We start from the raw sequence: 7692 nt of genomic DNA, 5'->3' as shown, positions 1-7692 counted from the left end.
GATTCTATTTCGTGACACCGGCTATTTTAAGAGCCAAACAAATCACACGAAAGTGGTTTTATACATAATTGCAATATTTGATTTTTATTCACACGCACAGACACAGTATTGTAAATGCATACTCCTAAAAAGGGACACACACCTCCTTTTTCCCCCGCTCGACACATAATTATGTTTTACTCATCACCACCCCTACCCAATCAAAAACGAAAAAGAAAGGGATCCTTGTTTACTGACACCTCAGCACATTTAAACATACATCTACACGCGCGCACGCATACACACATGCACGAACACACAGGTGCCCCCCCCCCCCCCCCCCATCATTTCAAATCATTTTTTACACTGTCCAAGCCTCAAACAATTCAGTGACGTCATTTGTCATTGTAACACAAGGGCGATGTTGAACTTAGTGGGTAGAACGCTTACCTGAGGCGCGATGCGTTGTACGATAGGAAGGCGATAGGTTTTATCCCGTCCCAACCATATTTCTTTCTCTTTTTCTATTTCATATCGTTGTTTTCGCCGTGGAAGGCAAACTGCTTTCAAGCTTCAAACAACTGCGTCAGGTCATTTGTCATTGTAATATTACGGCAATATCATGTTTACTGGGTAGAGCGCTGACCTGAGGCATATTCCCTTGCGAACTATAAGGTATCTTTCCGTTACAACCGGTGCACAGCGATTCTTAAATAAGTGCTTATGCTGTGGAAGCAAAATTTCGTTTCGAAGCGTCAAACAATTGCGTGACGTCATTTGTCATTTTAAGACAATGACAATATCGAGCTTAGTGAAGAAGCCCACCTCACCCCACCCCACCCCACCCCCGCGCTAAATTCGTGTACATGCGCCTGGCCGCACCGAACGCCATTTTACCAGTCCGTCGATAAAATTAAAACAAAAATGAATCCTGCATATTAACTTCCGGAATATTACATACGTATACCTTTATTTTACACCAGTTGTTGTCTACGGCCATTCCACGTTGAAAGCACCGGTTCTCGACCGATCACCGAAATTAAGCAACGTCGGGCCCGGTTAGTACTTGGATGGGTGACCGCCTGGGAACACCGGGTGCCGTAGACATTTTTTCTATTAAGAAAATAATATTTTAATTTACTTTAAAATATCGATTTTATTTATTTATTTATTTATTTATTTATTCATTTTTTATTATTATTGAGGCTAGTCATAAATAAATTCATCTTTGAAGGAGCACTGTTGTTTTAGGACCACGGCCAAGAAATTAACAGTTAAAGTTTTAGCGAAGGTGCCTACCCGTTATTCTAATTGCCTTGATTACGTCATTCAGTTTGTTTATTAGATCAACTAATTGACTGGCAGTTGAGTGGTCTGGATTTGTGTACAATGTGTATATTGCTGACGTGACACTGACTATTAATGCCTGTCATAAGGAATATAAAGTGCATGTTTCTCTTCTCTCTGTACATTTGATTTTTATAATTACGACACTACAGTTGAATATAATGGAGAAATTCAATCTATACGCCGAACTCTACGAAACGGAGAATCGTTTCAGACGAGCCTGTGAGCAGATCATCTTCCTTAACAACAGGCTAGAAGACCTCCAGATTCGCTATGATAAAGCGAGAATCGACAACCACAAGTCATTCCGTTACAACCTGTGACTGAAGATGGCAACAGTAGAGGGATTGATTGATTGAATGTTTGTTTAACGACACCCCAGCACAAAAATACATATCGGCTATTGGGTGTCACAAATGGTAAGTATATGAACATATTTATATAGACTCATGTAGCAACAGTAGAGGGATTCCGGAACCCTTACTACGAGTATGCTTGCTGGAAAGTAGAAACGGTAGCAGAGTTGAGGCTGAAGGTTGGAATCGTCTCCCCCGAATCCGCATCCGAATCCGAAGATGAAGAAATGGAATAAATGGAGACGCCACTTAGTGGCGGCTCTTTTAAGAGCCAAACAAATCATTCGAAAGTGGCTTTATACATAATTGCAATATTTGATTTTTATTCACACGCACAGACACAGTATTGTAAATGCATACACCTAACAACGGACACACACCTCCTTTTTATCCGCTCGCCACATAATTATGTTTTACTCATCACCACCCCTACCCAGTCGGAAACAAAAAAGAAAGGGATCCTTGTTTAGTGACACCTCAGCACATTTAAACATACATCTACACGCGCGCACGCATACACACATGCACGAAAACACACGTGCCCTCCCCCCACATCTTTTCAAATCATTGTTTACACTGTCCAAGCCTGAAACAATTCAGTGACGTCATTTGTCATTGTAACACAAGGGCGATGTTGAACTTAATGGGTAGAACGCTTACCTGAGGCGCGATGCGTTCTACGATAGGAAGGCGATGGGTTTTATCCCGTCTCAACCATATTTCTTTCTCTTTTTCTTTTTTATATCGTTGTTTTCGCCGTGGAAGGCAAACTCCGCTTCCAAGCGTCAAACAATTGCGTGAGTTCATTTGTCATTGTAGTATTACGGCAATATCAAGTTTACTGGGTAGAGCGCTCACCTGAGGCGTATTCCCTTGCGAACTATAAAGTATGTTTCCGTTAGAACCGGTGCACAGCGATTCTTAAATAAGTGTTTATGCTGTGGAAGCAAAACTTCGTTTCGAAGCGTCAAACAATTGCGTGACGTCATTTGTCATTGTAACAAAATGACAATATCGAGCTTAGTGGAGAACCCCACCTCACCCCACCCCACCCCACCCCACCCCACCCCCGCGGTAAATTAGTGAACATGCGCCTGGCCCCACCAAACGCCATTTTACCAGTCCGTCGATAAAATTAAAACAAAAATGAATACTGCATGTTAACTTCCGGAATATTACATACGTATACCTGTATTTTACATCAGTTGTTGTCTACGGCCATACCACGTTGAAAGCACCGGTTCTCGTCCGATCACCGAAGTTAAGCAACACCGGCCCCGGTTAGTACTTGGATGGGTGACCGCCTGGGAACACCGGGTGCTGTAGACATTTTTTCTATTAAGAAAATTATATTTTAATTTACTTTAGAATATCGATTTTATTTATTTATTTATTTATTTATTTATTCATTTATTATTATTATTGAGACTAGTCATCAATAAATTCATCTTTGAAGGAGCACTGTTGTTTTAGGACCACGGCCAAGAAATTAACAGTTAAAGTTTTAACGAAGGTGCCTACCCGTTGTTCTAACTACCTTGATTACGTCATTGAGTTTGTTAATTAGATCAACTAATGGACTGGCACTTGAGTGGTCTGGATTTGTGTACAATGTGTATATTGCTGATGTGACATAGAGTATTAGTGCGTGTCATAAGGAATATAAAGTGCATGTTTCTCTTCTCTCTGTACATTTGATTTGTATAATTACGACACTGCAGTTGAATATAATGGAGAAATTCAATCTATACGCCGAGCTCTACGAAACGGAGAATCGTTTCAGACGAGCCTGTGAGCAGATCATCTTCCTTAACAACAGGCTAGAAGACCTCCAGATTCGCTATGTTAAAGCGAGAATCGACAACGACAAGTCATTCCGTTACAACCTGCGACTGAAGATGGCGACAGTAGAGGTAGTCCGGAACTCTTACTACGAGTATCCCGTCTCAACCATATTTCTTTCTGTTTTTCTTTTTTATATGGTTGTTTTCGCCGTGGAAGGCAAACTCCGCTTCCAAGCGTAAAACAATTGCGTGAGTTCATTTGTCATTGTAGTATTACGGCAATATCAAGTTTACTGGGTAGAGCGCTCACCTGAGGCGTATTCCCATGCGAACTATAAAGTATCTTTCCGTTAGAACCGGTGCACAGCGATTCTTAAATAAGTGTTTATGCTGTGGAAGCAAAACTTCGTTTCGAAGCGTCAAACAATTGCGTGACGTCATTTGTCATTGTAACACAATGACAATATCGAGCTTAGTGGAGAACCCCACCCCACCTCACCCCACCCTACCTCCGCGCTAAATTCGTGAAAATGCGCCTGGCCACACCGAACGCCATTTTACCAGTCCGTCGAAAAAATTAAAACAAAAATGAATACTGCATGTTAACTTCCGGAATATTACATACGTATACCTTTATTTTACACCAGTTGTTGTCTACGGCCATACCACGTTGAAAGCACCGGTTCTCGTCCGATTATCGAAGTTAAGCAACGTCGGGCCCGGTTAGTACATGGATGGGTGACCGCCTGCGAACACCGGTTGCTGTAGAATTTTTTCCTATTAAAGGGACATTCCTGACTTTGTTGCAATGCTATAAAGTTTCCGGCTGATAAAACCTTTTTTAATTGTTAGAATGACAATTTACTTACATTTCCTTGCCCAGAATATCTATAGTTGTATATCCAATGTGTTTTGGTCCCCCAAATGTTCGTAGTAGCTCAATATGCATTTTTGCCAAATATTTTTTCGTACGTATCAATTTATTTTTCCCTTCAACCGTCAAATAGTCTATTTTTAGACGGCGGATTCCCTTCGACTTGTCATACATTTGAAGCGCTTTTTTGTGACGTAGAGCACATGTAAATACCATGCTGCCTGGTCATTTCGTACCATTGCAAAAAGTCATTTCGTACGTTAGTTATTTCGTACCATTGTGAGAAGTCTTTCCATACCATAGTCATTTCATACCAGTATATAAAAAACGAATCGACCATAGCATAAAAGCAGTGTTTTTTTGTTTTGTTTTTTAAATTTACTTTGACAGTTTGAAAATCAGAACACATTATTGTGCAGCATATCGTTATTGATTTACCATAACACCTCCATTTTACCTGACAAGAGCCGTATTTGGTATGTACTACTAACGGCCAACTTCGATGTTTTTTGAAATTGGCTCCAATTGACCAAAGTGTGCTTTTTTAACATTCATAATTAATAAATATGCTAATAATTATAAATAAATAAATAAATATGAACAATTTTTTTCAGTTACCAGCTGAAATAGTCGAATATTACTTATTATCTTATTTGTTTAAGAAATAAACAATAACAACCACTGAAAACATTGACTACCCTATCGATTACCAAATCAGCCAATTGCTCATGTTTATTACTTATACACAATGACAATATGTTTTTTTGTTTTTGCTGATCAGAAACGCCCTTAAATTAACAACAAATTTGTTTCAGTGTATGGTACGAAATGACTTGATCTTTTTTTAGGGACAAAATTAAATATTTAATGATTTATAAAGTCAGTTGCAGGTGGTGTTTGCATCTTATATACCTAATTAGATTGGGTACGATATGACTTTCAATTTTGCAATGGTAAGAAAGGACTAAATTAGGTACGAAATGACTATGGTACAAAAGAACCAACCTACGAAATGACTATGGTACGAAAGGACAAAGGTACGAAGTGACTAGCAACCGGCCGAAACGACCAGATACCCATAAAATTGCACCATCACAGTATTATGAGTATAATGCTTGGGTTGGGGCGAGTTGACTAATGGACAAAGTTCCGATCTTTCCAACATCTATAGATCTCTATAGCTATGAGTACAAGAGACCCTAACCCTAAATGCTAGAACCATCAGAAGGCTTGCCAAGCCGAAGGCAATAGAAAGAGACAACATCAAAAAGTTATTGAAGTTGAAAAAAAGAAGAAAAAAAAGAACATTATTATGAAATCTTGGAATTGTTATCGGCATCATTTCTACTTGTTTCTTTTAAAATGCGTCCATTCGTATCGCTTAGTTTAACGAAATAATTGTTTGTAATACTACTGACTTGTAGGAAACAAATGGAAAGTCGTTGGTAATCAATGCAAAACGTCAATATTAAAAAATAAATAACATTTAAAAACGTGCTTTCCATACGGCCCGTCCACTGGACAATTCGTCCACGGACGATTGGTCCACTCGATGACTGCATTTTTTTTCATACATATTAATAGTTATTTCTTTGACATTGTAATCGTTTCTTAACATTATTTTGTGGTATGCTATAACCAAAAAAGTAAAATAGAGTTAGAATTCAACATTAATATCCATTTTTTATTAACTGTTTGTATTCATTTATCATGCGCCGGACGATTCGTCCACTGACGATTCGTCCACTCGCTCGTACATGATCTCGCTTGTCACAATGTGGTAAATAGGTAATGCAAGCCTCCGCGTCGGAAGACTTTATTACCCCCCCCCCCCCCCACCCCTCCATGTCATGTTCTCCTTCAATGGACTACATTATATCCACTGTACCCTCTCTCGTCACATGTTATTCCCATATGCCTAATAACCTCGAAATAAAATAAAAACTCGTTGCCTTCAATTCCAATATAATTAAATGTACATTAAAAAACAATTCAACAAAACAACAAATGTCATTCAAACAAAGCGTGTTGTTTTAGACGCGACTTGATTCAACTTTCCGGATCTCGTTTCACGGACTGCGATTTTGTGTTTCCGTTGACTGGTGATCGCATTGAGTCAATTTTGTCGGAATCGAACGAAAGAATCGGCGATCTCCGTAACCCCCCCCCCCAAAAAAAAAAAAAATAAAAAAAAAATAAAATAATTACGCCATTTTACCAGTCCGTCGAAAAAATTAAAACAAAAATGAATACTCCATGTTAACTTTCGGAATATTACATACGTATACCTTTATTTTACATCAGTTGTTGTCTACGGCCATACCACGTTGAAACCACCGGTTCTCGTCCGATCACCGAAGTTAAGCAACGCCGGCCCCGGTTAGTACTTGAATGGGTGACCGCCTGGGAACACCGGGTGCTGTAGACATTTTTTCTATTAAGAAAATAACATTTTAATTTACTTTAGAATATCGATTTTATTTATTTATTTATTTATTTATTCATTTATTATTATTATTGAGGCTAGTCATCAATAAATTCATCTTTGAAGGAGCACTGTTGTTTTAGGACCACGGCAAAGAAATTAACAGTTAAAGTTTTAACGAAGGTGCCTACCCGTTATTCTAATTGCCTTAATTACGTCACTGAGTTTGTTAATTAGATCAACTAATTGACTGGCACTGAGTGGTCGGGATTTGTGTTACAATGTGTATATTGCTGACGTGACACTGAGTATTGGTGCGTGTCATAAGGAATATAAAATGCATGTTTCTCTTCTCTCTGTACATTTGATTTTTATAATTACGACACTGCAGTTGAATATAATGGAGAAATTCAATCTATACGCCGAACTCTACGAAACGGAGAATCGTTTCAGACGAGCCTGTGAGCAGATCATCTTCCTTAACAACAGGCTAGAAGACCTCCAGATTCGCTATGATAAAGCGAGAATCGACAACCACAAGTCATTCCGTTACAACCTGCGACTGAAGATGGCAACAGTAGAGGGAGTCCGGAACTCTTACTACGAGTATGCTTGCTGGAAAGCAGAAACGGTAGCAGAGTTGAGGCTGAAGGTGGCAATCGTCTCCCCTGAATCCGAATCCGAATCCGAAGATGAAGAAATGGATTAAATGCAGACGCCACTTGTTGCCGGCTCTTTTAAGAGCCAAAAACAAATCACACGAAAGTGCTTTTATACATAATTGCAATATTTGATTTTTATTCACACGCACAGACACAGTATTGTAAATGCATACTCCTAAAAAGGGACACACACCACCTCCATTTAAACATACATCTAAACGCGCGCACGCATACACACATGCACGACCACAAACGTGCCTCCCCC

General features: G+C 39.2%; 4 non-coding genes across 4 annotated transcripts; all 4 read left to right on the top strand.

Annotated features, from left to right (window-relative positions):
• The first annotated feature begins 967 nt into the window (after positions 1 to 967).
• On the top strand, positions 968 to 1086 carry LOC121376597. The gene has a single exon (XR_005958490.1). It is a non-coding gene; the product is annotated as a 5S ribosomal RNA (ribosomal RNA).
• Positions 1087 to 2892: 1806 nt separating this feature from the next.
• On the top strand, positions 2893 to 3011 carry LOC121376596. The gene has a single exon (XR_005958489.1). It is a non-coding gene; the product is annotated as a 5S ribosomal RNA (ribosomal RNA).
• A 1107-nt stretch (positions 3012 to 4118) lies between these two features.
• LOC121376600 lies at positions 4119 to 4237 on the top strand. Its single transcript, XR_005958493.1, has one exon. It is a non-coding gene; the product is annotated as a 5S ribosomal RNA (ribosomal RNA).
• A 2412-nt stretch (positions 4238 to 6649) lies between these two features.
• Positions 6650 to 6768, top strand: LOC121376594. Its single transcript, XR_005958487.1, has one exon. It is a non-coding gene; the product is annotated as a 5S ribosomal RNA (ribosomal RNA).
• Positions 6769 to 7692: the final 924 nt, after the last annotated feature.

The sequence above is a fragment of the Gigantopelta aegis genome, chromosome 6 (assembly GCF_016097555.1).
Source record: "Gigantopelta aegis isolate Gae_Host chromosome 6, Gae_host_genome, whole genome shotgun sequence".
In the NCBI taxonomy this organism is placed as follows: Eukaryota; Metazoa; Mollusca; class Gastropoda; order Neomphalida; family Peltospiridae; genus Gigantopelta; species Gigantopelta aegis.
The sequence above is the reverse complement of the archived record's forward strand: the minus strand, read 5'-3'. Positions and strand labels throughout refer to the sequence as shown.